This window comes from Eschrichtius robustus, chromosome 11 (genome assembly GCF_028021215.1).
Source record: "Eschrichtius robustus isolate mEscRob2 chromosome 11, mEscRob2.pri, whole genome shotgun sequence".
Lineage (NCBI taxonomy): Eukaryota > Metazoa > Chordata > Mammalia > Artiodactyla > Eschrichtiidae > Eschrichtius > Eschrichtius robustus.
Genome location: NC_090834.1, coordinates 36,925,147 through 36,950,850, shown reverse-complemented (window position 1 = coordinate 36,950,850; position 25,704 = coordinate 36,925,147). Strand labels below are relative to the sequence as shown.

Below are 25,704 nucleotides of genomic sequence, written 5' to 3'. Positions count from 1 at the left end.
CAGTTACACATTTCCCACTCTTTTAAGGATTAAAATGAATCAGTTACTCGGTGGAAATGCAGCTATTTCTGACGCTAGATTAGACACATTTTTCTGGAGGGTTCTCATTAACAGTTTAATATTTGATGTAATGGTCAATGACCTGAACATTATTGTTATTGTGTACATAACAATGAGTTTCATCTGCTTCGATAAAGGCAGATGAAACCCAATCATCAACAACAAAATTAGAAGTAATTATCTAAAACTGTGCTCTTCTTTAATCTTTAATATACATACAATCTCTTGAGAGTCTTGTTAAAATACGTCCCCTTTCAACAGTTCAGGAGGGGAGGGCCGTATAATCTGCATTTATAAAAAGCTTCCAGGTGATGCTTACGCTGCTGGTCCATGAACCATACTTTGAGTGGCGAGGCTCTAGGCTAAGGACCAGTTTGATATAATTTAAGTCCTTTGCTGGTCTAGTTTAATCCATATTTAGAGTATCAGGCAGAATGGATAGTCTGAGTATTTTCCAAGTAATCTTCCCTAAGTATTGTTTTCCCATCTGAGCATTTGATAGATCTTGGCTAGATGTGACTTTGAGTTTGTTCTCTCTGACAAAAGCCTGACATATGGCTTTTGTCAGGTAATTCCCTTTAGCCTTAATAGATAGTAAAGCTGGAGTTGACAAGCTCTTGTGAAAAATGAGAAAACTAACAGAGCCTGAATAGAAAGTTATCCCACTTCTGCTCAGATTGAAGCCCAAAAGTACCTCAGATAGAGTTAAGATTTTTCTGAGAAACATAAAAGTGTTGTTTGCAGATCAATTTGGGAAGGCAATTCTACTTCTGTATGTAAAACCTGGAGAAACTCTCCCACACGTGCATAAGGAAATATAAAAGTACTTCACTGCAATGTAAGTTTAATAGCAAAAAATTGAAAACAACTCACATGTCCATCAGAAGGGGAATGGATACATAAACTGTGTTTTTTGTTCATTGTTAAAGTGAATAGACCATATCTTTATGAAACAAAATGGATATACTTCAAAATATAATAGTTAGTGAACAAGGAAATTTACAGAATGTTACATATGATGTCATTTATGTAAAAAAATAAAAATAAAATATAATATTCATGGATAACTATATATAATACAATTTTTAATATATGAACTTGAGACAGCAAGTGACTATAGCGTTTACCTCTGAGGACAAAGGGAAAAGGAGAGCAGGTAAATAGTACCAGGATAGGGAAGACAGATGACCTCAACAGTGTGATATTTTATTTCTTAAAATATAAAATATGAAAATAATATGATGACACCTGTAGTAGGTAGACTATAAAACAGGTCACAGTGATTCCCACCTGCTGGTATTTACAGTGTAATCCCTTTTCTTCCACTGTGGGCTGAAGCTAGTAACCTGCTTCTGGAGAATAGATTATGACAAAAGTAATGGAATATAACTATATGACTTCCAACATTAGGTTACAAAAGACTCTGACTTTCATCTGACTTCTGTTCCAAAGGAAAATGCTTAATTTGTGCCTAAGTAAACAAATCTTGACTCATTATAGGGACTAGATGCCTAAAAAGAGTACCGACCTGTTGAGATAATCGCAAGATAACACAGAAAAATAAAATAGATGAAACTTATAAAGAAAACCTTAAAATCACAATATTGTGAGAAGAATGCTCTGTAGCAAATATAGAAGTATGGTGAGGACATCAACAAAATGGACAAAAGTTATATGTTTATTATCTCACAGTCTTTGTGGGTCAGGAAGACAGATGTGGTTTAACTTGTCCTCTGGTTCTGTGTCTTTCACAAGGTGAGACTCCTGTTTCATCTCAAGGCTCAAATAGGTACAGATACACTTGTAAGCTCACTTACCTCACATAATTGTTCACAGGACTCAGTTGCTGAGGGTGGTTGGACTGAGTGTCTCAACTACTCATTGGCTTTGGCCAGAGGTCATTCTCAGGGGGCCTCTCTATAGGGTAGCACAAAACATGGTGGCTGATTTCCGACAGCAGGAGCAAGTCAGAGCAAGAGAAGGCAAACAAGGTGGCTACCAGAAAAGTACAACAGTGAGTCACTGAAATTTGGTTGAGGTGAGGAAGTAGAGCCAGGGAAATAAATAAAATTTTTTGAGCTAGACTCAAGAAAGGGAGAAGAGAAACGGAGAGTACCTGAAAGACAGAATGCTGTTCATTGGAGCCGAGCAATCAGAGAAGTCATCTGATTGTCATTTTTCTTTCAACCTGATATTGTTATTTTGGATAATGACTATGATCACTTCAAATTATGCCAGTGAAATGTTCCCTATACCAAGAGGTATTATCTAGTTTTAAAAAATTTAGTTGTTAATAGTTACTCTACAGTAGTTGTTTGAATGCAAGCAATGTCATTTAATTGATTTTAAAAATGGACTAAAGTTTAAATTGGAAATTCTCATGATAATATAGGTTAATTGAAAGCCCTTATGAGTCAGCACCTCAAACAACTGCAAAACATGTCCTAGTTTTGGATTTTGCAATGTAGACAAGGACTATTAACCACTGCTGACACTATACCTGTTCATCCCATTATAAATGAACATCCAATAACTTGGTCTTTGACTTAATCTCTTCTTGTTATTGTGGTTTTAGTGGGAGTAAACTAAGTGTAGGGTGCATTTTATTCTTCCATATGTGATGAGATGGTTAGGTAAGATATTTTATCTTCCTTGCAGAGAGACAGTCAGGATTAAGAGTGATTCTTACTAGAAAGTTTAGGTTTTTACTGGTGAAGCCCATTCTTGGGATTCAGAGAGTACAAATGCTACCTCAGGTGGAAAAACAATGTGGTTCTTAAAAGTAGCTGAAGCAAGTTATTTTTCGCGAAGTTTAAGTACATAATTTTGGATATCTTTAATTCCCTCAATGATAAGTACTACCTGCAATTTATGTAGCACTCTGAGTCTACCCAGCCTTTGGAGTTTCTACCACTGGCTTCTGACGTCTGGAAGAGTCCTGCAACCTACCAGATTTGTTGCCTCACATTCTCAATACCTTTGGCTGAATTTCATTGTTGATGTGGCTTATTTCCAGATTAGACTTGGAACATGAGCAATGGCCTCATGACTCAAAGTGGTCTCTGTGTTGACAATTTTCTGTTGTTTCCTCTAAGTACCCTTTGCTGATAAATTGTCTTGGAGGACCAAATAAAAAATTTAAATGATCTTTTATGAGAATAAGAGTTCCCTCTGGGCAGGGAAAAAGGCATTTCAGTTGGATGATATACTCCTATATAAATCAAATGACTCCAGTTTCTCTCAGTTTAAAAACCATCTTTTAATAAAAGACTTACCATTTCATGACTATTCATTGAAACTTTGATTTTATTGTTTTATGGTATTCTTAATTTTTAGAGCTATTGTTATTAGCTTCTGTTAGTATGCTTTTCTCTCCAATTTAGCTATATTCCATTTGAGCAAAGACCATCTTGTATATTCCGTACCTTTTTTCTCTTTCAGCACTAAGAGCAGTGCAAGCTTAGTTGGAGCTTAACAAATATTGTTTAATTAAGGAGGCATGTACTTGAGGAATTTGAAATCTGAATTTAGGCTAAATTTCTACACCATGACAGAATATTTGTCTGAAGATTTTTAAGCTAAACTGTGTTTATTTTTATTACAAATGAAAAGGAGGGAAAAACAATGTCTTCCATCTGTTGACAAGGTGGCTGTGTGGTTTGACATCTTCTGAATGTTGTATGGGGTCAGTACATTTTGATTATTCTCATAAGTGATAGCATCTCTGAATCAGCTGACCTTTCTTTTATAGCCACATTAAAAATGATGAAAACATCTATTAGACTGTCAATGTATAGTATGTGCACAACATCATACTACTACCCATGAAACATTCATCACAAAGCTTTTTAATAAATCATGCTCTTCAATTCTTAGGAATCCTTGCAAGTTTTATAATGACAGTTTACACTTGTTTACCTTTCATAAAGAAACATAATTTCAGTGTTAAAAGGCAACTTAAAGAAAGGTTTGGATATTTTCTTTAAGAATTCATCTTATATTCTCACAAACTGTGAAAAGTTTTACTCACATTTTAACTGTGGATGTCATCATAAAATGCAATTTCTAATTAAACATTTCAAAATTTCTGGAAATTATCACATAAAATATATCAATGATCATTAAAAGTGAATTTGGTTTAATTGTATTGGACATGACAGGTTGTTATTTCCTCTAGACCATAATACCGATATGCTTAGTTCACATTACATGAATAAGCTAGATGAGGCCATTAATTAGAGGTAACGAGTAGGTGGAGAGCATTGGGTCTGGCATTAGGCCTAATCTTTGAGAAAAATGGACACAGAAATAATTGTTTAAAAGAGGATTTAAGTCAGAAAGGCAAGTTTAGAACCTAGGTAGACATGGTAATGTCTGGTCATGATTCAGGAAACAACTGAAAACAGTGTTTCAACACAAAGAAGCAAGGCTTCCCTAGGGAACCTGGCTGTAGAAGTCTCAGATAAGGTGATACTTAAAACCCTCCTACAGAAAGAAAGTTAGTATCTGGGTAGCCTTTCAATAAGTGACAGAAATTTCAAAAAGGGTTAGAGGAAATGAGATATCAGCTTGATCCTAAGACAGGACTCTACAAGGGAAACCAATGTCTCCATAAACAAAATGACATACCAGTGCTTTAAAAGCTCCACTGGAAGAAGGGTAGATGGACCCCAGGATCATCATTTCACAGTAGAACTTCGTCCTCCTATTTAGGCATCTCTGATGAAAGACTACTGTCAATACAGTGCTAACTTTAGGCTCTGGTTTATTGCTCTGGTCTGATTCTAAGAAGGGGTTGTACCTCCACTTTAGAGGTGTTTTTAAATTTTGTGGAGTAGTTTTGATTGTCTTAATTTTGATTCAAGGATGCTACTTTAATTTAGAAAGTGGAGGGCTTCCCTGGTGGCACAGTGGTTAAGAATCTGCCTGCCAATGCAGGGGACACGGGTTCGAGCCCTGGTCTGGGAAGATCCCACATGACGCGGAGCAGCTGGGCCCGTGAGCCACAATTACTAAGCCTGCGCCTCTGGAGCCTGTGCTCCGCAACAAGAGAGGCCTCGATAGTGAGAGGCCCGCGCACCACGATGAAGAGTGGCCCCCCCCACTTGCTGGAACTAGAGAAAGCCCTCACACAGAAACGAAGACCCAACACAGCCATAAATAAATAAATTAAAAAAAAAAAAAAAGACTTACTGCCTGTTAAAAAAAATTAAAAAATAAATAATAAAAAAAAAGAAAGTGGAGAATAGGAGTGCTAAATGACCTATAATTACAGTACTCTTAAATGTCCTTCTAAACTTTCACATTAGTGAAAATTCTCTTTAAAACTTTCTGAGGCAAGAATCTAACTCTGTGCTTTACTATATGCAAGGTATTTTTGGTACATAATGGAAATGTCAATGAAAAACGTGTAAATTACAGCAAGATTATATTTAGTTTTGTTAAGAACTTTAACAGAATTTGTTGACCATTTAGAGAATCACATCACCTAACACCAATAACACTCATAAAATTTGATTAATCTATACTACACTTAGATCAGTTTGCCTTGGTAGCTGCTACATTCATGGGGGTTTTATCAACAAAAACAAACTTTGATTACTTCTTTATGTCTCCTATTACAATTGTTCTTGAGAATTTACATATTGCATTAAATACTATTTTATAATGTTACTTATTTTTTATTTTATCCCTTCATTAGACTAAAAAATGCATATAGGTAGGTTAGAATATCCATTAATTTAAGAATCATAAGAGGAAAATTATAAAATACTTGTTAGTAAAAGAATTTGAGAACCACTAACCTAAAGATGGATGTGTAGCACTTTTTCCTAAATTCTATATTGTTTTTCTGGACATGGTGAGACCAGAAAGGATGGAGTTATTACTAATGCTCAGGAATAACAGAAGGGAGAAGGAGAAAGAAAAAAAAACATATATATGATTTTATGATTTATAAGTATAATTTAAACATTTGCAATTTATGTTACTCTACATAAGTGCCTCCAAACCTAGCCCTTGGCTTGCCCCCATAGGTAATGCCATCTTGCCCAAATAATTTGGATGATCCCACAGCATATTTTGTTTTCCTGACATAAACCTAAGGAAAGCTATCTAAAGAAACTCAGGAGTTACCTTTCTCACATGCCTACCTTACACATTTTAGTTAACTGTCTGAAGATATATTGCTTCCATGGATGCAAACCCCTTGGGAAGGATATATGCTTCCCTTAGAGAATACTGTCACCTACCCAGGTGACTGAGCCTTAACTTGCCATGTGATTTTCCTACAGAGGGCAAGATCAATATCCCATAACACAAAATTGGTTCAAATGCAAAGACTAATAATGCTATACATATACCAAAAAGTGTTTATTTTTCACATCATGAAGCTTTCTGATGAGAGCAGGATAGGCTGGTATGAAAATGGCTTGAGCAAGGCATGGGTTGCATTAGTTTTTGTTGTGGTTGGGGAGTGGAGCTGGGGTGAGAGTTCTTATGTGGACTTGGGTTTTCGTGTTATGAACTTTCCTACTTGAGTCAAGGGAGGGATGCATATCATCTTTCCCTGAGGTGAAGCAAAAGGAAAAAAAGTGACTGGTGGGGCTTGAAAGCCATCCACAGTCAAAGATCAAAAATGAAGTCAGACTTGATTACATGACTGTACAGTGCAAGTCAACCACGTAAAAATGCAAAACAAGAAGCATAACATCCATATAATATAAATGTCTAAATAATAACACTGGACCTTCTAGAAAGGTTAACAAAAAAGGATTTAGAAATAGAGACACAGGATGAAAACCCGTTTTCAGAATTTGAGCATGTGAAGAAGGACTGGGACTAAAGGATTAAGTAGAAAACCAGTTATAAAAACTGGAGCACTATAACCTGATATAGCTAGATATGAGGTGGAATGGTTGAATATCTCCTGTCATAGGCCCATGGCCTAAGACTATACTTAACTAAGTAGTAATCCAAAGGCCTGAACTTGGAAAGGAGAATATAAGCAGGATTCTATAATCTAATGATATATACTTCAGTGACCATTGCTTCCTAATCAAATTATATCTTCATTATAAGTTTCAAAATTGTTTTGCTTTTAAATGTAATATTAATCAAGACAAGGTAATTCTGGATGCTATAATAAACAATTTGACACAATAAATGTTCTTTTCTATTCACATCCCATTCCACTTCATTCTTCAATGAATGGTTCTCCATGTGGAGAGTTTGGGAACCATCTAATATTTTGATATCTATTAGGATCTCACTGGCACTTACTGCTTTTTTACCTTCAGCTAATTTACAGGTGAAGAGAGAGAGAGGGTGGAGGGCCATGCATGATTTTTGTGACGAGTCCTGGATTTCACACATGTTATTTCAGTCCAGAAGCAAGTCACACTGGAGTCCCAGTCCAATCATAAGAAAGGTTAAAAAAGTATTCCAGTGTTCTTAGGAAGAACAAATGGGATTATTGAGCATCTAACCAGTTCCTGTCACACATGAATAGACAAAACCTATCAAATATAATTGTGTGCTAATGATGACATAAAAGTTCACTGTAGATGATCATTTTGACATTGAGTATAAGTATATGCTTAAAATACTCTTCTTCATTTATTAATTGATTATGATTCAAATCGTTCCAGGTCAGTCTATTGGTTATATTAAAACAAATTTGTTTTTCAATAAATTAAAGTTTAAAGTTAAAAAATATCATTTTGGTTAATTTCTTATTCTACATAATATTCTATCAGAGGAACATAAGATATTCATGGAACAGCCTTCATATTCTAATCTTAATGGCAATTTCCATAAATTAAGCAAGGTATTATTGATGTGCTAATCAACTCAATTATGATAAAATCTTGAGTAAAGTGTATTTATTTTAGAACAGAATTGAATCAAAAGATGTCTTCATCTAGGACATAAACTTATGTTACTTATTTAAGGCATACTTTATTTTTGAGAATCCTAACAATAAAACAGTAATTTGTTAAGACTTCATACATTACTAGAAGTGATGAAGCTAAAACTGGATAAATAACCTAGAGATTATTAGAATGGAAAGATTATCCTTCCAATTCTAAATGTTTAAGTCTCAATAAAACTTAAATAAAGCATTTTCATTCTCCCAAGTATGATTATTTGTAAATGATATTTTTATACTTTACTTTTCCTGGGACGTTCATAGATTTCATAGTTATGTTTTGTCTTAAACACTTTTTCATATAAGTAACATAGGGAGATAAAAAATAGTTTGTTAATTATCTATTCCTGTGTAAAAATTATCTCAAAACTTAGCAAATTAAAAGAATAATCTTTCATTTTCTCAAAGAGACTGTGGGTCTGGAATCTGTGGGTGGTTTAGGTGGGTGGTTCTGGCTTAAGTTCTCTCATGAGATGAAATGTCAGTCAAGCTGTTGATTGTAGCTGCATTCACCTTTGAAGGACTGACTGAAGGAAGTTCCACTTGAAAACACACTCATGGTTGTTAGTAGACTGCAGTCTCTTGTTGGTTGTTGGCCAGGCCAGAGATTTCAGTTTGTCTTGTGTGGATCCCTCCATAATCTGAAAAATTGTACTCAGGATATAACAACTGTCTTCCTCTGAGGATGTGACTGACAATAACATTGGAAGAACAGTTTAAAGAACCCATACATGAAATCAAAGTACATATGACAAGATAACAGAAAATGATAAGAAGTAATCCTTAGAGCTCAGGAAACAAATGGAAGAGACAAAGAAAACCATTAAAGAGTTGAAACCCTAATTATTGGTAATATAAAGGCAACTAGAGCTCAGGAAACAAGTAGGAGAGACAAATAAAACCATTAACGAGTTGAAACAATCATTATTGGTAATATAGAAGCAACTGAAAAGATAGGAGCATAGCAAACAAATTAGAAGTCAAACAAATAGGAAAATAATAAAAATATAAAACTTGTTAGAGAGATGATAGAGCAGACATTTTTTTTAAAAAAGCCAACATATGTTTAAGTAGTATGAGGAAAATAAAACAAATGAAGAAGAAATATTCCCAAAAAAGAAAGTTTTGAGGAGGGAAATAAAGATGGTGGAATAAGAATATGTGGAGCTTACCTCCCCCAACAAATACACAAAAAAGTACACCTACGTGTGGAACCCACTGAAAATGAACTGGAAACTAGCAACACTCCAATACAACCAAGGATATAAGAAAGATGCAGATTCAGTTGGGTAGGAAGGGAAGAAAAGCAATTGGGTCAAGACCTGTGCCCCTGGAAGGGACTCAGAGGACAAGGGAGATTACACCGGTATACACCCACCCTGGGGAGTGAGCAGCTCAAGCCACAGACTGGGTGTCCCTGTGCTGAAGTCCCATGCAGAGGAGACAAGCCCCCTTAGCTGGTTGAAAGACCTTTGGATCAGAGAGAATGTCTGGAAAAGCCTGCACTCCACTTGTGAGGCGTGTGCACACTCTAACTAGCCCCCAAGGCAGAGCAGAGAGGGTCCTGCTCTAGTGGCTGCAGGTTTCCCATGACCGACCACCTCGTGGTGCACGCCACAGCCCAAGTCAAGCAAATGCTCTGGTCCCACTCACTCCATGGCACAGTGCAGTGCTGGATCTGGAGCAGCTTGACTGGGGAAAGGACTCTACCATGGGATGCAGAAGCTATCTTGTCTCAGGGCAGAGCCCAGGGAGGGTGGCAGCAGCCATAGTAGGCACTTCCTCAGGCAGTGTCCCAAAAGCTGCCTAGATCTCTGACAGTGACTGCTCCACCACAGCTAATCTCCAAACATGTGCTGAGAGTCCATGTGGGTTCTGCCAGCCCTGAGAAGTGACTCCACAACAGTGAGAGGGTGATGGGAGAAACAGAGGCAGGGGGCAACGATTGGCTGTGAGAGACAAAGGGAACTTGCACACAAGGTTGCATCTGAGCAGAGCCACATTCGCCTACACAGGCAGCACATGGACCTCTGTTTGCACGTGGGCCCCACTTGCTTCAGCACTCCCCTCTTCTGGGGCAAAGGCCCTGGTGTGGGGAGAGAGAAAAATACACACTAAGGGAAGAGAGCCACTTAGAGCCCAATCCTCAGGGCTTCTGCGCCAGTAACTTGGGATCAGACCCTACGCCTGACAGTGTGGTGATAGCCACTGATCAGAGAGGAAGTCCTGCCTCATACCCAGTGCCAGCTTTAGCTCCTCCATCTGCAGCCCCACCCCTTACAAAGGTGACAGCTACCAGCACACCTTGAGGAAAGATGTGACTGGCGTCCGCTTCAGATCCAGCCGTCCTACCAAAGGCATTAGGCATACACAGTCTGCGTAGGGAGGTTCCCACATAAGAACACCACTTCAAGACTGTAATTGGTAATTATTTCACCTAAATTCATATAGACAGAGAGAATTAAGTAAAATGAAAATGTAGAGGAACTATTCTCAATTGAAAGAATAAGAAAATACCCCTGAAAAACAAATAAACAGAAATAATTTACCAGTTAAAGAATTCAAAGTATTGGTAATAAAAATGTTAACTGAATTAGGAAAAATAATTGATCTAACCACTGAACATTTTAACAAGGAACTAGAAAATATAAAAAAGACCCAATCAAAAATAAATAATTCAGTATATGGAATACAAAACACCTTAGAAGGAATGAATAGCAGACTAAGTGATACAGAATAACAAATAAGTTATCTGGAAGATAGAATAATGAAAATCACCCAAATAGAACAGGAAAAATAAAAATAAATTTTATAAAATGAAAGCAATTGAAGAGATCTCTGACCCAAAAAAACAAAATAGAAATGAAAGACGAGAAATGACAAATGATATCACAGAGATACAAAAAAAAAAAAAACAAAACATAAGAGAATGCTATGAACAGTTATATGCCCACAAATTGGACAACCTAGAAGAAATGAACGAATTTTTAGAAAGATACAAACTGCCAAGACGGAATCAAGAAAATCAGACTATTTTAACAGACTGATCACTAGTATTGAAATTGAATTTGTAATTAAAAAACTCCCAGCAAACAAAGCCCGTCAAGGACTGGATGGTTTCACAGGGGAATTCTATAAGACACATAAAGCGGAACTAATACCTGTCCTTCTCAAACTATTCCCAAAGCTGAAGAGGATGGAACACTCCAAAATTCATCATATGAGGTTACAACAACCCTGATACCAAGACCAGATAATAACATTACAAAAAAATAAAATTATAGACCAATATGTTTGATGAATATACATACAAAAATACTCAACAAAATATTAGCAAACTGAATATGATAATATCTAAAAAGGATCATACACCATGATCAAGTCAGATTTATCCCAGGAACACAAGTATGGTTCAACATTTGCAAATCAATTTTTTCTACTCTGATTGCTGTGTTTAAAACGTCCAAAACTATGTTAAATAATAGTGGTGAGAGTGAGCATCCTTGTCTTGTTCCTGATTTTAGAGGAAATGCTTTCAGTTTTTCACCATTGAGAACAATGTTGGCTGTGGGTTTGTCATATATGGCCTTTATTATGTTGAGGTAAGTTCCCTCTATGCCTACTTCTGGAGAGTTTTTTATCATAAATGGGTGTTGAATTTTGTCAAAAGCTTTTTCTGCATCTATTGAGATGATCATATGGTTTTTATACTTCAGTTTGTTAATATGGTGTATTACATTGATTGATCTGCATCTATTGAAGAATCCTTGCATTCCTGGGATAAACCCCACTTGATCATGGTGTGTGATCCTTTTAATGTGCTGTTGGATTCTGTTTGCTAGTATTTTGTTGAGGACTTTTGCATCTATGTTCATCAGTGATATTGGTCTGTAGTTTTCTTTTTTTATGACATCTTTGTCTGGTTTTGGTATCAGGGTAATGGTGGCCTTGTAGAATGAGTTTGGGAGTGTTCCTCCCTCTGCTATATTTTGGAAGAGTTTGAGAAGGATAGGTGTTAGCTCTTCTCTAAATGTTTGCTAGAATTCACCTGTGAAGCCATTTGGTCCTGGGCTTTTGTTTGTTGGATGATTTTTAATCACAGTTTCAATTTCAGTGCTTGTGATTGGTCTGTTTATATTTTCTCTTTTTTCCTCGTTCAGTCTCAGAAGATTGTGCTTTTCTAAGAATTTGTCCATTTCTTCCAGGTTGTCCATTTTATTGGCATATAGTTGCTTGTAGTAATCTCTCACGATCCTTTGTATTTCTGCAGTGTCAGTTGTTACTTCTCCTTTTTCATTTCTAATTCTATTGATTTGAGTCTTCTCCCTTTTTTTCTTGATGAGTCTGGCTAACGGTTTATCAATTTTGTTTATCTTCTCAAATAACCAATTTTCGTTTTATTGACCTTTGCTATCGTTTCCTTCATTCCTTTTTCATTTATTTCTGATCTGATCTTTATGATTTCTTTCTGTCTGCTGACTCTGGGGTTTTTTTGTTCTTTTTTCTCTAATTGCTTTAGGTGTAAGGTTAGGTTGTTTATTTGAGATTTTTCTTGTTTCTTGAGGTAGGATTGTATTGCTATAATCTTCCCTCTTAGAACTGCTTTTGCTGCATTCCATAGGTTATGGGTCATCATGTGTTCATTGTCATTTGTTTCTAGGTATTTTTTGATTTCCTCTTTGATTTCTTCAGTGATCTCTTGGTTATTTAGTAGTGTATTTTTTAGCCTCCATGTGTTTGTATTTTTTACAGTTTTTTCCTGTAATTGATATCTAGTCTCATAACATTGTGGTTGGAAAAGATACTTGATACGATTTCAATTTTCTTAAACTTACCAAAGCTTGATTTGTGACCCAAGATATGATCTATCCTGGAGAATGTTCCATGAGCATTTGAGAAGAAAGTGTATTCTGTTGTTTTTAGATGGAATGTCCTATAAATATCAATTAAGTCCATCTTGATAATGTGTCATTTAAAGCTTGTGTTTCCTTATTTATTTTCATTTTGGATGATCAGTCCATTGGTGAAAGTGGGGTGTTTAAGTCCCCTACTATGATTGTGTTACTGTCGATTTCCCCTTTTATGGCTGTTAGCATTTGCCTTATGTATGGAGGTGCTCCTACGTTGGGTGCATAAATATTTATAATTGTTATATCTTCTTCTTGGATTGATCCCTTGATCATTATGTAGTGTCCTCTTTGTCTCTTGTAATAGTCTTTGTTTTAAAGTCTATTTTGTCTGTTATGAGAATTGCTATTCCAGCTTTCTTTTGATTTCCATTTGCAGGGAATATCTTTTTCCATCCCCTCACTTTCAGTTTGTATGTGTCCCTAGGTCTGAAATGGGTCTCTTGTAGACAGCATATATACAAGTCTTGTTTATGTATTCATTCAGGCAGTCTATGTCTTTTGGTTGGAGCATTTAATCCATTTACATTTAAGGTAATTATCAATATGTATTCTCCTATTACCATTTTCTTAATTGTTTTGGGTTTGTTTTTGTAGGCTTTTTCCTTCTCTTGTGTTTCCTGCCTAGATAAGTTCCTTTAGCATTTGTTGTAAAGCTCGTTTGATGTTGCTGAATTCTCTTAATTTTTGCTTGTCTGTAAAGGTTTTCATTTCTGCGTTGAATCTGAATGAGATCCTTGCTGGGTAGAGTAATCTTGGTTGTAGGCTTTTCCCTTTCATCACTTTAAATATGTCCTGCCGCTCTCTTCTGGCTTGTAGTCTCTGCTGAAAGATCACCTGTTAACCTTATGGGGATTCCCTTGTATGTTGTTTGTTGGTTTTCCCTTGCTGCTTTTAATATTTTTTCTTTCTATTTAATTTTTGATAGTTTGATTAATATGTGTCTTGGCATGTTTCTCCTTGGATTTATCTTGTGTGGGACTCTCTGTGCTTCCTGGACTTGACTGACTATTTCCTTTCCCATGTTAGGGAAGTTTTTAACTACAATCTCTTCAAGTATTTCTTCAGACTGTTTCTTTTTCTCTTCTTTTCTTGGACCCCTATAATTCGAATGTTGGTGCATGTAATGTTGTCCCAGAAGTCTTTGAGAGTGCCCTCAATTCTTTTCATTCTTTTTTCTTTATTCTGCTCTGTGGTAGTTATTTCCTTATCTTCCAGGTCACTTATCCATTCTTCTGCCTCAGTTATTCTCCCATTGATTCCTTCTAGAGAATATTTAATTTCATTAATCGTGTTGTTCATCATTGTTTCTTTGCTCTTTAGTTCTTCTATGTCCTTGTTAAACGTTTCTTGTATTTTCTCCATTCTATTTCCAAGATTTTGGATCATCCTTTCTATCATTACTCTGAATTCTTTTTCAGGTAGACTCCCTATTTCCTCTTCATTTGTTTGGTCTGGTGGGTTTTTACTTTGCTCCTTGATCTGCTGTATATTTCTGTGTCTTCTCATTTTGCTTAACTTACTGTGTTTGCGGTCTCCTTTTTGCAGGCTGCAGTTCTTAGTTCCCATTGTTTTTGATGTCTGCCTCAGTTGGTAAGATTGGTTCAGTGGTTTGTGTAGGCTTCCTCGTGGAGGGGACTGGTGCCTGTGTTCTGGTAGGTGGAGCTGGATCTTGTCTTTCTGGTGGGAAGGGCTGCATTTGGGGGGGGTGTTTTGGGGTGTCTGTGAACTTAGTATGACTTTAGGCAGCCTTTATTCTAATGGGTGGGGTTGTGTTCTTGTCTTGCTATTTGTTTGGCATTGGGCCTCCAGCACTGGAGCTTGCTGGCCTTTGGGTGGAGCTAGGTCTTAGTGTTGAGACAGAGATCTCTGGGAGAGCTCTCACCAATTTATATTATGTGGGGCTGGGAGATCTCTGGTGGTCCAATGTTCTGAAGTCAGCTCTCCCACCTCAGAGACTCAGGCTTGACACCATGCCAGAGCACCAAGACCCTGTCAGATACACGGGTCAGAAGAAAAGTGAGAAAAAATGAAAGAAAAATAAAATAAAACTATTAAAATAAAAAAATAGAAAAGTAATGAGAAAAAAAGAAGAGAACAACCAAATTGAAGCACAAATCCACCAATGATAACAAGCTCTAAAATCTGTACTAAGATAAACATAAAAATCAGAAACAAGTCAGTCACAGACAGCAAACTCCAAGTCTACAGTTGCTCCCAAAGTCTACTGCCTCAATTTTGGGTTGCTTTGTTGTCTATTCAGGTATTCCACAGATGCAGGGTATATCAAATTGATTGTGGGGATTTAATCTGCTGCTTTTGAGGCTGCACATAAAAATTTCCCTTTCTCTTCCTTGTTCACACAGCCCCTGGGGTCCAGATTTGGTTTTGGCCCCACCTCTGCGTGTAGCTTGCCCCCAGGCTTCTGTTCCCTCCCAGAAAGGATGCGGTTAAAGCAGAGGCTGATTAGGGGGCTGTTGCTAACTCAGGCCAGGGGGAGGGAGGCGTATGGTAGTTAAAATTGGAATGTGGGGCGAGACTGCAGCAGCAGAGGCTGGCGTGACATTGCAACAGCCTGAGGCATGCCATGTGTTCTCCCAGGGAAGTTGTCCCTGGATCACAGGACCCTGGCAATGGCGGGCTGCACAGGCTCCCGGGGGGTTGTAGATAGTGACCTGTGCTTGCACCCAGGATTCTTGGTGGCTGCAGCAGTAGCATTAGCGTTTCATGCCCTTCTTTGGTGTCTGAGTTGATAGCCGTGGCTCACTCCTGTCTCTGGCGCTCATTTAGGTGGTCCCCTGCCTTCTGTGGGCAGACAGGGAATGAATCCCCTCTCTTTGCTCACCCTGAAACAATGGTCTCTTGCCTCTTAGGTAGGTCCAGAGTTTTTCCCGGACTCCCTCCTGGCTAGCTGTGGAGCACTAGCTCTCTTCAGGCTGTGTTCACACAGCCAACCTTAGTCCTCTCCCTGGGGTCTGACCTCCAAAGCCCAAGCCTCAGCTCCCAGCCCCCACTCACCCTGGCAGGTGAGCAGACAAGCCTCTCAGGCTGGTGAGTGCTGGTCGGCACCTATCCTCTGTGTGGGAATCTCTCTGTTTTGCCCTCTGCACCCCTGTTGCTGCACTCTCCTCCGTGGCTCTGAAGCTTTCCCCACACCCACCCCCGTCTCTGCCAGTGAAGGGGCTTCCTAGTGTGTGGAAACTTTTCCTCCTTCACAGCTCCCTCCTAGAGGTGCAGGTCCCATCCCTTTTCTTTTGTCTCTGTTTTTTTCTTTTTGCTTTTGCCCTATCCAGGTACGTGGGGATTTTCTTGCCTTTTTGGAAGTCTGAGGTCTTTTGCCAGCATTCAGTAGGTGTTCTGTAGTAGTTGTTCCACATGTAGGTGTATTTTTGATGTATTTGTAGGGAAGAAGGTGATCTCCACGCCTCACTCCTCTGCCATCTTAAGGTCTCCTGCAATGCATCATTTTTATCAATAGATGGAGTCTACTACTACAGGTGTATGTATAAAATAGTCTGTCTGATTTTGTCTATAATAATACCTTGTTGGTATGGAATTTTAAAAACGAATCCCTTCAGAGATGATAGAATCATCTTTGATTACTCTTTGCTGGGGACTGGAAAGTTCTACATCGACCCAGGCTCTTCCACCCCTTACAATGAACTTTATTTCTAAGAAAAAACCAAGAGAAAGAGGAAGAACAAAGAGAGAGAGAGAGGAAGAGGGCTCGCTGAGTCACTAAGATGCTTTCAAAGTGACAATGAACAAAGATATCTAACAGAGTACAAGCAGTCAGAATACATGTTTTTCAGACTAGTCCCTTATTTTCCAGTCTGTGGTTTAGCAGATCTTAACTCTCTGCTTTTCCCCAGTCTGGGAAGCCTTTATTTCTCTTGTTCTGTTTTGACAATTTTCAGAATATAAGATTTGGAACCATAGAAACTTAGTTAAAATCAACTATTTACTATGTGGCTAATTTTGTGGAAGTCTCCTCTCAGAACCTCAGCGTTTTCAACTTTGAATTACAAATAATTATAAAACTCAGCTCAGATAATTAAATAATAATATATGAAAGTGTTTGTAAATGTTATTTAAATGTATAATAATAATTATTATTGTAATAAATAATAGTAATAGTAGTAGTAGTGATAGTGGTAGTGGTAATCAGGTTCTATATTCCAAAGCCCTGGCTTTGTGTCCCAAAGTTATCATTTATTTACTATACAAATTTACTTAATTGATTTCAGCCTCAGTTTTATCTTCTACAAAATGGGGAAATTAAATAGATAACTAATAAAAACCTATCATATAGCACAGGGAATTCTACTCAATACTCTGTAATGGCTTATATGGGAAAAAAAATCTAAAAAAGAGTAGATATATGTATATGTATAACTGATTCACTCTGCTGTACACCTGAAATTAACATAACATTGTAAATCAACTATACTGCAATAAAAATTAATTAAAAAATAAAGGGTACTACTGCTAAAGAGAAAAACTAAAAATCACTGCTCTATAAAAGAAATAAAAATAAAATGAGGAAATTAATTCTAGTCACATTGTTGTTATGTGTTACATGATATATTGCATCTAAATTATTCAGTATAATGTCTGACATATAGTAATTATAACACAAGTAAACTTTAGTTATTATTCTTATTAATTATAATTTACTGAGTACTTGTCGCATACTAAGTATTTACAAATGTTGATCCATCCTCATAATAATATTGTAAGGAGACATTATTATCCACAATTAATAAATGAAGCAGCAAAGGATAAAAGTAGTTGGCTCAAGGCTAGAAAATGATGGTATTAGAATTTGAACCCAAGTGTCTGACTCTAAAGCTCAAGAATTTTAAAATATATATAAAAATATAAGATATATTTATTAAAAGTTAATCTTATGCATCATAGATATTTATAACATTAATTTAAATAATTATATTTTAATGAGTAAAGACCAGAAGGAATTCTTTTTTCATGACTTGATTGTGCAGTTTAATTCTAACTGAGATTTTCACAAGGTTTCATGTGCTTTTCTGAATTTTTAAAAATTCATTATGATGCAACAACATGCAGTATAATATTTTGACAATAATTTTCTCAAGTTATTTATTTATCAAATCATTTATTTTCCTCTTTTAAAATAAAACTTTAAGTAACAGCAATATAATTTGGTATAGAATAATACATTTTAGTTATTTTCATGTAATTTTTTTTGGTTGTAGCTAAGGAAAAAGATGCCTTCCTTTTTTTTTAAATTTTTTTATTTTTTTATTTTTTATTTTTTTAAACATCTTTATTGAAGTATAATTGCCTTACAATGGTGTGTTAGCTTCTGCTTTATAACAAAGTGAATCAGTTATACACATACAATATGTTCCCATATCTCTTCCCTCTTGCATCTCCCTCCCTCCCACCCTCCCCATCCCACCCCTCTAGGTGGTCACAAAGCACCGAGCTGATCTCCCTGTGCTATGCGGCTGCTTCCCACTAGCTATCTAGTTTACATTTGGTAGTGTATATATGTCCATGACACTCTCTTACCCTGTCACATCTCACCCCACCCCCTCCCCATATCCTCAAGTCCATTCTCTAGTAGGTCTGTGTCTTTATTCCCATCTTGCCACTAGGTTCTTCATGGCCTTTTTTTTTTTTTTTTTTTTTTCCTTAGATTCCGTATATATGTGTTAGCATACTGTATTTGTTTTTCTCTTTCTGACTTACTTCACTCTGTATGACAGACTCTAACTCCATCCACCTCATTACAAATACCTCCATTTCATTTCTTTTTATGGCTGAGTAATATTCCATTGTATATATGTGCCACATCTTCTTTATCCATTCATCTGTTGATGGACATTTAGGTTGCTTCCATGTCCTGGCTATTGTAAATAGAGCTGCAATGAACATTTTGGTACATGACTCTTTTTGAACTATGGTTTTCTCAGGGTATATGCCCAGTAGTGGGATTGCTGGGTCATATGGTAGTTCCATTTGTAGTTTTTTAAGGAACCTCCATACTGTTCTCCATAGTGGCTGTATCAATTTACATTCCCACCAACAGTGCAAGAGGGTTCCCTTTCCTCCACACCCTCTCCAGCATTTATTGTTTCTAGATTTTTTGGTGATGGCCATTCTGATCGGTGTGAGATGATATCTCATTGTAGTTTTGATTTGCATTTCTCTAATGATTAATGATGTTGAGCATTCTTTCATGTGTCTGTTGGCAATCTGTATATCTTCTTTGGAGAAATGTCTATTTAGGTCTTCTGCCCATTTTTGGACTGGGTTGTTCGTTTTTTTGTTATTGAGCTGCATGAGCTGCTTGTAGATCTTGGAGATTAATCCTTTGTCAGTTGCTTCATTTGCAAATATTTTCTCCCATTCTGAGGGTTGTCTTTTGGTCTTGTTTATGGTTTCCTTTGTTGTGCAAAAGCATTTAAGTTTCATTAGGTCCCATTTGTTTATTTGTGTTCTTATTTCCATTTCTCTGGGAGCTGGGTCAAAAAGAATCTTGCTGTGATGTATGTCATAGAGTGTTCTGCCTATGTTTTCCTCTAAGAGTTTGATAGTGTCTGGCCTTACACTTAGGTCTTTAATACATTTTGAGTTTATTTTTGTGCATGGTGTCAGGGAGTGTTCTAATTTCATACTTTTACATATATCTGTCCAATTTTCCCAGCACCACTTATTGAAGAGGCTGTCTTTTCTCCACTGTATATGCTTGCCTCCTTTATCAAAGATAAGGTGACCATATGTGTGTGGGTTTATCTCTGGGCTTTCTATCCTGTTCCATTGATCTATATTTCTGTTTTTGTGCCAGTACCAAACTGTCTTGATTACTGTAGCTTTGTAATATAGTCTGAAGTCAGGGAGCCTGATTCCCCCAGCTCCATTTTTCGTTCTCAAGATTGCTTTGGCTATTCGGGGTCTTTTGTGTTTCCATACAAATTGTGAAATTTTTTTGTTCTAGTTCTGTGAAAAATGCCAGTGGTAGTTTGATAGGGATTGCATTGAATCTGTAGATTGCTTTGGGTAGTAGAGTCATTTTCACAATGTTGATTCTTCCAATCCAGGAACATGGTATATCTCTCCATCTATTTGTATCATCTTTAATTTCTTTCATCAGTGTCTTATAATTTTCTGCATACAGGTCTTTTGTCTCCTTAGGTAGGTTTATTCCTAGATATTTTATTCTTTTTGTTGCAATGGTAAATGGGAGTGTTTTCTTAATTTCACTTTCAGATTTTTCGTCATTAGTGTATAGAAATGCAAGAGATTTCTGTGCATTAATTTTGTATCCTGCTACTTTACCAAATTCATTGATTAGCTCTAGGAGTTTTCTGGTAGCATCTTTAGGATTCTCTATGTAGAGTATCATGTCATCTGCAAATAGTGACAGCTTTACTTCTTCTTTTCCGATTTGGATTCCTTTTATTTCTTTGTCTTCTCTGATTGCTGTGGCTAACACTTCCAAAACTATGTTGAATAATAGTGGTGAGAGTGGGCAACCTTGTCTTGTTCCTGATCTTAGTGGAAATGGTTTCAGTTTTTCACCATTGAGGACAATGTTGGCTGTGGGTTTGTCATATATGGCCTTTATTATGTTGAGGAAAGTTCCCTCTATGCCTACTTTCTGCAGGGCTTTTATCATAAATGGGTGTTGAATTTTGTCGAAAGCTTTCTCTGCATCTATTGAGATGATCATATGGTTTTTCTCCTTCAATTTGTTAATATGGTGTATCACATTGATTGATTTGCGTATATTGAAGAATCCTTGCATTCCTGGGATAAACCCCACTTGATCATGGTGTATGATCCTTTTAATGTGCTGTTGGATTCTGTTTGCTAGTATTTTGTTGAGGATTTTTGCATCTATGTTCATCAGTGATATTGGCCTGTAGTTTTCTTTCTTTGTGACATCTTTGTCTGGTTTTGGTATCAGGGTGGTGGTGGCCTCGTAGAATGAGTTTGGGAGTGTTCCTCCCTCTGCAATATTTTGGAAGAGTTTGAGAAGGATAGATGTTAGCTCTTCTCTAAATGTCTGATAGAATTCGCCTGTGAAGCCATCTGTTCCTGGGCTTTTGTTTGTTGGAAGGTTTTTAATCACAGTTTCAATTTCAGTGCTTGTGATTGGTCTGTTCATATTTTCTATTTCTTCCTGGTTCAGTCTCGGCAGGTTGTGCATTTCTAAGAATCTGTCCATTTCTTCCAGGTTGTCCATTTTATTGGCATAGAGTTGCTTGTAGTAATCTCTCATGATCTTTTGTATTTCTGCAGTGTCAGTGGTTACTTCTCCTTTTTCATTTCTAATTCTATTGATCTGAGTCTTCTCCCTTTTTCTCTTGATGAGTCTGGCTAATGGTTTATCAATTTTGTTTATCTTCTCAAAGAACCAGCTTTTAGTTTCATTGATTTTTGCTATTGTTTCCTTCATTTCTTTTTCATTTATTTCTGACCTGATCTTTATAATTTCTTTCCTTCTTCTGGCTTAGGGGTTTTTTTGTTCTTCTTTCTCTAATTGCTTTAGGTGCAAGGTTAGGTTGTTTATTCGAGATGTTTCCTGTTTCTTGAGGTAGGCTTGTATTGCTATAAACTTCCCTCTTAGCACTGCTTTTGCTGCGTCCCATAGGTTTTGAGTCGTCGTATCTCCATTGTCATTTGTTTCTAGGTATTTTTTGATTTCCCCTTTGATTTCTTCAGTAATCACTTTGTTATTAAGTAATGTATTGTGTAGCCTCCATGTGTTTGTATTTTTTACAGATCTTTTCCTGTAATTGATATCTAGTCTCACAGCGTTGTGGTCGGAAAAGATACTTGATACGATTTCAATTTTCTTAAATTTACCAAGGCTTGATTTGTGACCCAAGATATGATCTATCCTGGAGAATGTTCCATGAGCACTTGAGAAAAATGTGTATTCTGTTGTTTTTGGGTGGAATGTCCTATAAATATCAATTAAGTCCATCTTGTTTAATGTATCATTTAAAGCTTGTGTTTCCTTATTTATTTTCATTTTGGATGATCTGTCCTTTGGTGAAAGTGGGGTGTTAAAGTCCCCTACTATGATTGTGTTGCTGTCGATTTCCCCTTTTACGGCTGTTAGTATTTGCCTTATGTATTGAGGTGCTCCTATGTTGGGTGCATAAATATTTACAATTGTTATACCTTCCTCTTGGATCGATCCCTTGATCATTATATAGTGTCCTTCTTTGTCTCTTGTAATAGTCTTTATTTTAAAGTCCATTTTGTCTGATATGAGAATTGCTACTCCAGCTTTCTTTTGATTTCCATTTGCATGGAATATCTTTTTCCATCCCCTCACTTTCAGTCTGTATGTGTCTCTAGGTCTGAAGTGGGTCTCTTGTAGACAGCATATATATGGGTCTTGTTTTTGTATCCATTCAGCCAGCCTGTGTCTTTTGGTGGGAGCATTTAATCCATTTACATTCAAGGTAATTATCGATATGTATGTTCCTATTCCCATTTTCTTAAATGTTTTGGGTTTGTTATTGTAGGTGTTTTCCTTCTCTTGTGTTTCTTGCCTAGAGAAGTTCCTTTAGCATTTGTTGTAAAGCTGGTTTGGTGGTGCGGAACTCTCTCAGCTTTTGCTTGTCTGTAAAGGTTTTAATTTCTCCATCGAATCTGAATGAGATCCTTGCTGGGTAGAGTAATCTTGGTTGTAGGTTTTTCTCCTTCATCACTTTAAGTATATCCTGCCACTCCCTTCTGGCTTGCAGAGTTTCTGCTGAAAGATCAGATGTTAACCTAATGGGGATTCCCTTGTGTGTTATTTGTTGTTTTTCCCTTGCTGCCTTTAATATGTTTTCCTTATATTTAATTTTTGACAGTTTGATTAATATGCGTCTTGGCGTGTTTCTCCTTGGGTTTATCCTGTATGGGACTCTCTGTGCTTCCAGGACTTGATTAACTATTTCCTTTCCCATATTAGGGAAGTTTTCAACTATAATCTCTTCAAATATTTTCTCAGTCCCTTTCTTTTTCTCTTCTTCTTCTGGGACCCCTATAATTCGAATGTTGGTGCGTTTAATGTTGTCCCAGAGGTCTCTGAGACTGTCCTCAGTTCTTTTCATTCTTTTTTCTTTATCCTGCTCTGTAGTAGTTATTTCCACCATTTTATCTTCCAGGTCACTTATCCTTTTTCTGCCTCAGTTATTCTGCTATTGATCCCATCTAGAGTATTTTTAATTTCATTTATTGTGTTTTTCATCATTGCTTGGTTCCTCTTTAGTTCTTCTACGTCCTTGTTAAATGTTTCTTGCATTTTGTCTATTCTATTGCCAAGATTTTGGATCATCCTTACTATCATTATTCTGAATTCTTTTTCAGGTAGACTACCTATTTCCTCTTCATTTGTTAAGTCTGGTGTGTTTTGACCCTGCTCCTTCATCTGCTGTGTGTTTTTCTGTCGTCTCATTTTGCTTATCTTACTGTGTTTGGGGTCTCCTTTTCACAGGCTGCAGGTTTGTAGTTCCCGTTGTTTTTGGTATCTGTCCCCAATGGCTAAGGTTGGTTCAGTGGGTTGTGTAGGCTTCCTGGTGTAGGGAACTAGTGCCTGAGCTCTGGTGGATGAGGCTGGATCTTGTCTTTCTGGTGGGCATGTCCACGTCTGGTGGTGTATTTTGGGGTGTCTGTGGCCTTATTATGATTTTAGGCAGCCTCTCTGCTAATGGATGGGGCTGTGTTCCTGTCTTGCTAGTTGTTTGGCATAGGGTGTCCAGCACTGTAGCTTGCTGGTCGTTGAGTGAAGCTGGGTCTTGATGTTGAGATGGAGATCTCTGAGAGATTTTTGCCGTTTGGTATTACATGGAGCTGGGAGGTCTCTTGTGGACCAGTGTCCTGAAGTTGGCTCTCCCACCTCAGAGGCATGGCCCTGATGCCTGGCTGGAGCACCAAGAGCCTTTCGTCCACACGGCTCAGAGTAAAAGGGAGAAAAAATAGAAAGAAAGAAAGAAAGAAAGAAAGAAAGAAAGAAAGAAAGAAAGAAAGAAAGAAAGAGGCTATAATATAGTGAAGCAAAATAAAGCTATTATAAAGCAAAGCTATACAGACAAAATCTCACCCAGAAGCATATACATATACACTCACAAAAAAAAGGAAAAGGGGAAAAATTAATATATCCTGCTCCCAAAGTCCACCTCCTGAATTTGGGATGATTCCTTGTCTATTCAGGTATTCAACAGATGCAGGCACATCAAGTTGTTTGTGGAGTTTTAATCCGCTGCTTCTGAGGCTGCTGGGAGAGATTTCCCCTTCTCTTCCCTGTTCGCACAGCTCCTGGGGTTCAGCTTTGGATTTGGACCCGCCTCTGCGTGTAGGTCGCCTGAGGGCGTCTATTCCCCACCCAGACAGGACGGGGTTAAAGGAGCAGCTGATTCGGGGGCGCTGGCTCACTCAGGCAGGGGGGAGGGAGGGGTACGGAGGAGGCGGGGCGAGCCTGCGGCGTCAGAGGCTGGCGTGACGTTGCACCAGCCTGAGGCGCGCAGTGCGTTCTCCCGGGGAATTTGTCCGGGGATCACGGGACCCTGGCAGTGGCGGGCTGCACCGGCTCCCGGGAGGGGCGGTGTGGAGAGTGACCTGTGCTCACACACAGGCTTTTTGGAGGCGGCAGCAGCAGCCCCAGCGTCTCACGCCCGTCTCTGGGGTCCGCGCTGATCGCCGCGGCTCGCGCCCTTCTCTGAAGTTCGTTTAGGCGGCGCTCTGAATCCCCTCTCCTCGCGCACCAGGAAACAAAGAGGCAAGAAAAAGTCTCTTGCCTCTTCGGCAGCTGCAGACTTTTTCCCGGTCTCCCTCCCAGCCAGCTGTGGTGCGCTAACCCCTTCAGGCTGTGTTCACGCCGCCAGCCCCAGTCCTCTCCCTGCGATCTGACCGAAGCCGAGCCTCAGCTCCCAGCCCCGCCCGCCCCGGCGGGGGAGCAGACAAGCCTCTCGGGCTGGTGAGTGCTGGTCGGCGCCGAGCCTCTGTGCGGGAATCTCTCCGTTTTTCCCTCTGCGCCCCTGTTGCTGTGGGGTCCGCGCTGATAGCTGCGGCTCGCACCCGTCTCTGAAGTTCGTTTAGGCAGCGCTCTGAATCCCCTCTCCTCCAGCACCAGGAAACAAAGAGGGAAGAAAAAGTCTCTTGCCTCTTCGGCAGCTGCAGACTTTTTCCCCGGACTCCCTCCTGGCTAGCTGTGGTGCACTAACCCCTTCAGGCTGTGTTCACGCCGCCAACCCCAGTCCTCTCCCTGCGATCCGACCGAAGCCCGAGCCTCAGCTCCCAGCCCCGCCCACCCCGGCGGGGGAGCAGACAAGCCTCTCAGGCTGGTGAGTGCTGGTCGGCGCCTAGCCTCTGTGCGGGAGTCTCTCCGCTTTGCCCTCCGCACCCCTGTGGCTGCGCTCTCCTTCGTGGCTCCGAAGCTTCCCCCCTCTGCCACCCGCAGTCTCTGCCCACGTAGGGGCTTCCTAGTGCGTGGAAATCTTTCCTCCTTCACAGCTCCCTCCCACTGGTGCAGGTGCCGTCCCTATTCTTTTGTCTCTGTTATTTCTTTTTTCTTTTGCCCTACCCAAGTACGGGGGGAGTTTCTTGCCTTTTTGGAGGTCGGACGTTTTCTGCCAGCGTTCATTGGGTGTTCTGTAGGAGCTGTTCCACGTGTAGATGTATTTCTACTGTATCTGTGGGAAGGAAGGTGATCTCCGCGTCTTACTCTTCCGCCATCTTCTCTCACTTCCCTCCATATTTTTAAAAGCAGTCTTGGTCAATGACAGAAAAAATCCATTTAGGTGTCTGCAATTTTCTAAA

The 25,704-nt window shown here is 38.5% G+C and overlaps 1 protein-coding gene across 1 annotated transcript in view; it reads left to right on the top strand.

The window, feature by feature from the left end:
• The window catches only part of CNTN5 (contactin 5), a 1,372,019-nt gene that overhangs the window by 855,872 nt on the left and 490,443 nt on the right, over positions 1–25,704 (top strand). The gene's annotated exons all lie outside the window — the stretch shown is intronic.